The 9,792-nt window shown below is 34.5% G+C and overlaps 1 long non-coding RNA gene across 1 annotated transcript; it reads right to left on the minus strand.

Annotated features, from left to right (window-relative positions):
* Positions 1-417: 417 nt before the first annotated feature.
* Positions 418-2,176, minus strand: LOC143597467 (uncharacterized). Its single transcript, XR_013146914.1, has 3 exons — positions 2,027-2,176; positions 1,691-1,835; positions 418-654 (listed from the first exon to the last, which is right to left on the minus strand). It is a non-coding gene; the product is annotated as an uncharacterized LOC143597467 (long non-coding RNA).
* Positions 2,177-9,792: the final 7,616 nt, after the last annotated feature.

The following is a 9,792-nucleotide window of genomic DNA, read 5'->3' on the forward strand; positions in this document are numbered from 1 at the left end:
TTTGTGTCTTTACTCGATAAGAATTAATATTAAGCAAATAAATATATTTTAGAGGGTGAATAAATACCGTGTTGATGATCCTCTACCGAGCCTAGAGCCATATACTCATACACCAGCAATCTATGTTCTTTCTCAGCACAATAACCGATTAGTTTCACGAGATTTGGGTGATCCACCATGTTTAACGTCATAACCTCCACGACGAATTCCCTAACCCCTTGTTCTCCGTTTGGATCTAACTTCTTAATAGCCACAATCTGTATCTAATAAAAATATAACGCGGTAACATATAGTGACAAAAATAAATCAAAACTGTAAGAAATATTGTTTTCACAAACCTGACCAGAATCTTCAAATCTTCCTCTTAAACTTTGCCGAATCCGCCATGACCCAAAAGTTATCTAGATCTGAAATTTTCAGTTGCGTTCACTAATTGTTCATATGTGAATGTTCGTGCTTGGTTCACACGCCTTTGTTCTTCATGAAGTATATTCTTGTCATCAGACTCGTTTGAAGCCGATGCTTTATCGACAATTTGTTCTTCATAAAGTTTATTCTTCTCATCAGGCCACTTTGAAACTCATGCTTGCTCAACAATTGGTGCTTTTCCTTTCTTCACTTCATTATCTTGTTCAACTTTTGTTGAATCTAAATCTTTAAAAAACAACAATAAATTTGTATCTATCAAAATTACTTAAAAAGACACTTAAAACTACTTAAGGTTAAAACTTTAATGAACATGCCAATTATTAAACTTTGTTTAAATAAATAAATAATCACTCAATTTAGTGAACTAACACATCAAAACATCCCTAGCTATCCAATGATCCTATTCTAACCCAAAAAAAAATCAAGAACTTTATATTTTTAATATAATAAGTAATTTTCAAGTGGAAATTGATCCTACTATAATATAAGAAAGCCAAGATATTTATACTTATAATATTATAAGTAATTTCAAGAGCAAACTGATTATAAATTTCTAAATTTTTTGAAGCATGAGTTCTTGATTCAGTTAGATTAATAACTGTTTTAAAGTTGTGATTGATGACAAAAGAATATTCATTAATTGAATTAGGATCAAAAGTTACCAAACCTATAATCATTTGATGAGGTCACTGGTGATGACAAATAATCAAATATATGAACTACAAACCGATTCAAAACCAGAAAAACCAAAAGAAACCAAAACCTATAGTTTGATTTTATGTTTATGTAAAATTGAACTTACGGTTCGGTTTTAGTTTTACATGTGATAAAAACCGAACCGAATTTTTTGAACTTTCACTTTGTTTTTATTTTAATTTATTTATAACTAAACATTAAAATATGTAACTCAAATATTTCAACCCAAATGTAGAATAATCATTTTATTTACATTTTGGGCAAAAAAAATTTCGGGCCAAAATTTTCATACTCAAATGACAAAACCAAAAAAATACCGAATTTTCAGTTTTGATTCGGTTTGAGCCCAAATCCGACCCAAAACCCGTAATCATCTAATGACATAACTGATCACAACGTATACAAACTACAAATTCAACAAGAATCAATGCAAATTAACAAGAACACAATTAAAGAATCAAACAGCATGCATGTTTCACATCATCAAGAAACTAACAATCATGCTAATAGTATTATAACATATATAGAGTACAAAAAATGAAGAAATGAAAGCCATTACACATACCAATTACAGTTTCAGTATCTGACTCGTCAATTTGCTTGTTCTTGGATGATTTTGAACCTCCACCAATGCAATTGAAACAGCCCACCATGTTTATGAATAGACGTCGGTGTATTTTGAAAACTTTTCATGTCTTTTCATCTTCCTTCTGAGATTTCCCCCCAATTTTCTTCGCCATCGTTGAGTTATTATCAGCATCAAGTGGCGTTGGTGTATTTTTAAAATTTCTCACATCATCATTTTGATAATTTTCCCCACTTTTGTTCACCTTCTTAGGGTTGCCATCAACATCCAGTGACATCAGTGTATCTCTAAAACTGAAAATTTGACCCTAATTACCAAAAACAAAAACAAAATTGGACCTAATTTGGCATGTATTCAAAAACCGAAAATATGGCTCTCCGTTACATCAAACTTCCAACGAATTGATACCTCAGTTTCAAGATCTGACATATAACAGACAAAAACATGATTAATGGATGTAAAACCAAAATAGTTAGCCCTAAAAATAATGCAATTAACCAATGGAATTAACAAAATTGAAATTGACGGATTTACCTGCCAGAGAGAGTTTTTGAATGCAATTAGGAACCAAATTTATAATACATAAGTGCAAATCAAATGTCGCCAATTTCTGTCCTTAGGTATTGAAGGGAGTTGTCGGTTTCATTTGTGTTAATGGACGAATTAATGGTGTAATAAGACGTAATTGAACAGTGATACTGGAACGAATACAAGAATTAATGAAGCAACGACGTTCATATAGCAATTGAAGGAGTAATCTGTAACGTTCGCCGGAGAGAAGGATTTAAGGTATAAGGCACACCGGAGGTGGAGGTGTTATTTAATTCTACGGCGTCTTAAGAGATAAATTATATGTATATATAGATATATATATATATATGTATATGTATATATGTATATGTATATATGTTGTGTGTGATATATATATATATATATCACGGGAATTTTGGGCCAAAAATGATAAGTTTCCAAAGTATAGGATCAATTCTGCCAACTTTCAAACTCCAAGGGCTAAAATAAGAAATCTGTTTTCTTGTCTGATCGCGATACGCGACCGGTCAGTGAATGAGCCCATCGCGTACCGCGATGGGGCTTGGTCAAACTTTCCTGACACGCCTGACACCTTTTCACCACGTGTCCACACGTGGCCCACCGGTCGCCACGTGCCCCGACACGTGGCCACACGTGGCATGTCGTCCGCCACGTGTTCACGCGTGGCACACCGTCTGCCACGTGGTGACACGTGGCAGACCTACGTTGCGACTCATCATGGCTACGTCGCGGTACGCAGCGGGTGCCAAGGGGTCGGGCGCGTACCGCGATGGGACCCAGAATTTGCTTATAAATAACAAGGTCCGGGTTTAATAATTTCACACCTCACAACCTGCTCTCATACCTCTCTCTAACATCTCTCTAAACCTCGAAATTCGTGCCATCGATACACCTCGAAAACCGTGCCCCGATTCCTCGATAAACGTGCCTTACCTCGATATTCGTACCACTCCCCAACGACGTTCCGAGCAAGAAGGTGGTGCCGTTTTACAACCCGACGATCACCTCGAAGTGCGTGCTGAAAAGATTGGGTGTCTCGATTTGCGTGCCGAAGTGAAGTGGCGATCAAGGCGAGTGTTGAAAAGGCTAAGCGGCGTAGAAGTGCTGCTCGAGTATCTAGGGAATTATAAGCCGAGGAAAGGTAAGGCTTACTACCCGACTAAAATAATAATAAAATATTATAAAGGCTTAATGCCCTAAGTCGGAATTATACTCGATGTTTATGGAAAGAAATTATATAATAAAGAAAAGAAAATAAAGAAATATAGAAGTGTATATATATATATGTGTGTGTGTGTGTGTGTGTGAATTATATAATTCTTTTTTATGAATATTATATAAGTAATAATGATATTCTTATATGATAAAAGAAAAAGAATACGTTTCTTAGAAAAGAAGAAACATCGGGTTTTTATAATAAGCTAAAGGTTTATAAATATTGCTTTTAAAACTAAAGGTTTTAAAGTAAAAGAAATGAACTAAAGGTTCATCGAGGTAATAAGGCTAAAGGTCTTAAGCCGGATTGTATATCCGACTAATAAAAGTTATACCCGTACTATAGGTGCGAGATAGCAAGAAATAATACGCAAGAACGGTGTTGGAAACCGATCCCAATCAAAGGTGAATACGCCCCACTTTTACAAACTTGTTTTCAAATAAATAAACGTGTTATGTGTAAAACTGTACATGAGACTAAGTGTCTCTAAAAACATTATGAATAAGAGTAAAACCTAACCCTCAGGCTGTAGTATACGTTTGTCTGGATCCTTACATATGTGGTAAAATGCGGTGGGCACATCGCACCACGCCTGGTCACGACCTCCAGCCACGATGGGCCGAACCAAAGTATGTTCGAGTGAGAATGACCTTGTGTATATTTATGGTACCTAAGTACGTCGGGACGCTGCAGTGTCTTGCTGGGTGACCTAGGTAGAGACTCGAGTTTATAATGATGTTGTTTTAACTTTGTTATTCCTAAGCCAAGATGGGCCGAGGCACGCGTAACCCTCGAGGGGTAACAAAGTAAAGGAAAATGTTTTCGCGTCAGCATATTCAACAGCATTCGTTGCTGACGTATTTTTATAACATTTTGCAGATGACCAATATTAGAGCTAAAGGACGAAGGCTCAAGAATCCGATGTCTCGGATAATTTTTGTTAAACTTAATTATGAATTAAAAGGTGGTTTTGTAGATATAAAACAAGTAAACGTAAATGGAACTTTCGTTCCATCTTTTGTATTGTAAATGTTTTAAAACTTTAATCCTTATATTTTATAAAGTCTTCCGCTAACAATCGTAACTCTGATTTATATACAAAAGTGGTACCAACTATCGAGTCACACACCTAGGCCCAAGATGGGGGTGTGACAAGGTTGGTATCAGAGCCATCGATCCTAGGGAATTGGGTATCATAAAACAATACCCAAACTTCGATCCAAGCATAGGAAAATATTTTACTTGTTTATTTGAATAGGGATAAGATGTAACAACTCGGTTTTCCAAATTAATATTTATTATCATTACCCGACCTGTTTCCAACACTTTTATCGAGATATTTAATTATTATAATTGTTTATTTAATATATATTTATAACTTTGAATATATTACAATTTTAGTTCAAACTTAAACTTTTATCTCTTTACACTCCCATCCTTAAACCTTAAGGACTAAGTTGCAAATATTACCATTTTTATCATTCTAACCCGTTAACCCATGCCCAACACCCAAACCCGAACACGTTGACCCGTTGAACAAACCCAGGTAACCAGATTATATCTTGCACCATAATCCTCGCCACTTTTATAGAAATTAAATCAATGACATTGTTATTCTTTCCATTTACGGCCTCACCGACTAAATTATTTAGGAAACAAGATCATATACGACGTGTATTGATACATTCTAAGAACCGTCTCAACTCGTTTTTATAATACCTGTAATCAAGTAATAACAATTCAATTAAATATGCAGATAGCGTCCTCTGGCCGTCGCCAAACTAAGCCCCATAATCAATTTCGTTGCAGCAGCCTGTTGATAGCCATTCATAATCGCAATATAGCCGACCCTGTTTCGATCTGATTAACTTTCAATTCAGCCCCATTCAAGGTAATTGAATACATGTTTCAAATCGCGTTTTGATGTTGATCAATAATTCTAGGGTTTATATCAATCTTGGGGTCCGGTTGTTTCTGTATATGTTAAGTCGTTTTCATCTGTTACACAATTCTTAAGCTGGAGCGTTTGGTTGGGCAGTGTTGAGTTGTGGGTGGTCATAGGTTCGAACATGGCCACCCGAATTTTTAGATCTTTTTTTTAGTTTTGGTTATTTATTAAAAATTAATTTTACTAAATGATCATTACATTTTAGCTATTAAATAAATACTATCTTATTAAACCGACATAATAAAGTTTACGTTTTTGTCAGTAAATCTCGCTAAGTTTTTGTGTATGTATATATATATATATATATATATATATATATATATATATATATATGTATGTATGTGAAATAGTTTATTAAAGGTTTTCATACTTAAAAAGAATTTTAATGTATATTTAAAATTCATCTCGTTTATTCGTGTATTAAAACGATAGTTTGCGTACTTATTTAAAGATAATATTTTGTATAAATATTATTATTTACAACATTTACTTAAAAGAAGTCTTTATTAATAATATAAATATTTTTAGTTAAAATAATCATTTAGAACAGATCTCTTTATATAAATTATAACGTTTTATAAATATTCATTTAAATATTTTAAAGTATTTTATATAATTAAATCTTATTATTTATGATAAACTTTGATAATAAAATTTAGAATAAACCTATGAATATTTTACTTTCGCAAGAACACACTCGATCATCAAATCCTGAACCTTCATCTAGCTTTAGCTTTGTTATACAATCCATATTTATTTTCTAAACTATTACTACTTAGGATGTCTCGTCGATAACTTCCGAAGAGCATAACGCTTGTTTACTACCGTTCTTACCGCATTCGTTTATCTTTATCTTATTGCTAAGGTGAGTACCACATTCCCCTATTTTACTTGTTTTCCACGTTTTGGGGACATATGCGTAAATATATTTTTCATATATACTTAACACAAAACTGCAACTTTGTCTTATGTGTTAACAACTTATACCTTACTTGTTTATGTGCTTATTTGCTTTGTATGCTTCCGCATTCGGAGAGGTACAACATAATCTCAGTCTAGTATGATCATACGCCAGTCGTTATAGCCTTGTGCTTCTCGACATCTCAGTTATACTTGCTCATTTGGTTAATTTCTTATTCTCATATGACTTGTTGCAACTACATATTTTTGTTATATACTATATGTACATTTAAACTGGTGTGTTGCTCACTCAACCTTCTGTTGACAAACTATATTATTTTCAACGCATATGCAGGTTATCGTGTGACGTGATTATCAAGATTGTTTGAAGCAACTTAGGATGCATGTTAGAGAAAAGATACAAGAACTTAATTTTGGATGTTTAATGTAATTGTTTATTTATAAATTTGATGTACATGAATATTTTTTTTACTTGAAATTATTAATTAGATATTGAAACTTATATTGTGCATGATAGTAACCTTTGAAAAACTGTGAGCAATCAGTCTGCCCCGGCATTTCCGCCGTAGTTTGGGGTGTGACAGATTGGTATCAGAGCCGAATGTTAAGATAGGTCGTTAGATATTGCCTTAGACACATGTTTAGGAACCCTATACGTGCCTATCTGTTTACCCTTATGTGTTCAAATTAAATTGTTTACAGCTTTCTTAGATAATTGTTTACTTATTATCTATTATATTGTTATGCACACACACACAAACTCCGAGGCTATGCCTCAACATTCAAAGAAAACTTTTCGAAATTAGATTGCTTTTATTTACGGGAAATTCCTTAAGAATTCCCATTTGTTGTTTTCGCCCGTACACCTTAAGGATAGGTTATGTGGCAAGTCCCTACGATAAATGAAAGGGGAAGATAAACTGTGAGTTGGGCACTGGCAAAACGGTTCCAAGAAGCAAAGTTAAGACGCTATTCCTTACCTGGGTGATAACCTGACCACAGTACTCAACCCTATGGACCCGAGCGAGACCCATAAATGCCATATGACCGACACCTTAGGTTAATTTTAACTGAATTCACGGTGATACGTGGCTAAACTCGGTTTTCCCGATTATTGTGCTCCGTTATTTAAATGGTTAGTTGGGTGAAAAATCCATGGAACCATGGGCACTCCTACTATCCATTTCTTAACTTGATTTCGTATTTTTGTTGGAGTAATCAACGTGGTGATTTCACAAGATTCTCCGACTACCCATATTTATTTCGATAGTTCGTTATTTAGTTTGGTCGGTTAAAACGCCGTGTAACGCTCATTGGGCCGACAAACTTCATTGCATTGTTAATTCGTTAATTAGTTGGGACAATCGAATTGCCATGTAACGCTCATGGGCTGTCCAACTCAGTTGTTTTTCGTTAGTTCGTTAGGCCATTCAAATTGCCATGGAAAGCTCATGGGAGGCCAACATCCACAATTTATATTTCGTTAGTTTATTGTAAACTTAATAATCAAAATTTTAAACTGACTTAACTCCTCATGTAGTCATCACACATTAAACTTATTGACTACATCATTTAACAACTATTTACGCAATGTACCCCCCTCATCTTATAAACTCTTACTTTTAATTCTCATGACTCAATTCCTCTTACTTCTTAAGGCAACTTTATTATAAGTTATCTTCATAGTTAAACATTTTACTATTCTTATGATTTCCTCAATTTATCCTTCATCTTATAAATCCTCATTTTTGGCCCCTATAAAATGTCTTATTCAAGAAACCAACGTTATCCTTGACATCGATCGTTTGATTCTCACGACCCCCGTATGGCTGTCTTTATCACCAAAGAGATAGTTGCAGCAATTACTAGGATAGTGACACAAATTTCAAAACATCAATGCAACTGATTCAACTTTTTCCACTAATTCCTCTGCTAGTGACTACAAACCATCTACCTCCACTCATCCTCACGACAAGAAACGTAAGAATTTTACTGCAACAAATCCTACCCACCCGCAAGTCTCCTCAAACAAGAAACCCTACCTCGGTCCTTTTTCTTCATGCTCCATTTGTAACTGTCATCACTCGGTTAAATCCCTATGCCGTCGATGCACCCAATGTAACCGTTATGGCCATCTTGCTAACACCTGTCGTATCCTGCCTACTGCACAAGCTGTTCCGCAACAACCTACCCCTCATGCTCAACCCGGGGTTCTTAATACCCGTGCTTGCTACCATTGTGGAAACTTAAATCATCTCCGTAATGCATGCCCTCAACTTACCCAAGTTCATCAAGCCCAATCTACGACCACACCCTACTACTTGACACATGCTCAAACCCATCAACCTCATGTCCTTCAAGCCCCTCCCATCAATCAAGGTCAACCTTACTTAAACCAACACTACCAAACCTCGAAACCACAAGCTCAAGTTTATCAGACAAATTTCCACCAAACAACTCTCTTGCAAACCGTTCAAGCTCTAGTTTTCTAGGCAATGCCGAATCAATCTAACTCAACTGCTCCTACTCCTGAAACTCCTCGTGGTGCCTCAAGTCACAGCAATTAAGCTACTCAACGATATTGAAGACTTTTATCGTTTCCTTTATCTATCTTAATTTCTTTTGTCTTTTCTTAATTACATATTGTAACGCCTCTTTATGGCTTTGAATTATTTCCGTATTTGGATTATTTATCTTCTATCTAATAAATAAAGTTTCTTTTCATTAAATAGATTGTTTATTAAAGCATACCGCTGTTTTATTTCCTTACCCTCATTCATCACAACTCATTTTATTAACCTCAACTATTAATAAGTTATCTATTTTTCCAAATACTTATACTTTTGTGTTAAAAGATGTTGTAGAAACTCTTCTATATAAATCAACCACAACTTTCAGATGTTTTATACATTGGTTTAATAATTAAAACATCTTGAAAATTTTTGTTTCCTCAAAATCAAGTTTTACTCAAATGTTTTGTAAAACCACACGATGAGACGAATCACGTGGACCATCCGACGATAACAATAATTATGGTCCGGAACATAATTATCGAAGTCCTCGCATGGAAATCATGAAGCATAAAGTTGTGTATCATAATATAGAATTGAGAGTAGTTTGATAATGGTACACACGTAGAAATGATAAGGATATGGTGGATACGCCGATGGTAAATCCTATATATAAGTGCCCTTATCGGATTTGCATTTGGAGCGTTATTTTAACTATTCAAAATTCTATGCTATGATAATTTTTTTTAAATTTTATTAAAATTTTTCTTTTCCTCAAACTTTATTGGTTTTGTTAAAATCTCCTTTAATTTTGGGACGAAATTCTCTAAGTAGGGGAGACTGTAACAACTCGGTTTTCCAAATTAATATTTATTATCATTACCCGACCTGTTTCCATCACTTTTATCGAGATATTTAATTATTATAATTGTTT

The sequence above is a fragment of the Bidens hawaiensis genome, unplaced genomic scaffold, assembly GCF_021521415.1.
Source record: "Bidens hawaiensis isolate Kalapana, Puna unplaced genomic scaffold, B.hawaiensis_p1.1 tig00048333_1, whole genome shotgun sequence".
Taxonomy (NCBI): domain Eukaryota; kingdom Viridiplantae; phylum Streptophyta; class Magnoliopsida; order Asterales; family Asteraceae; genus Bidens; species Bidens hawaiensis.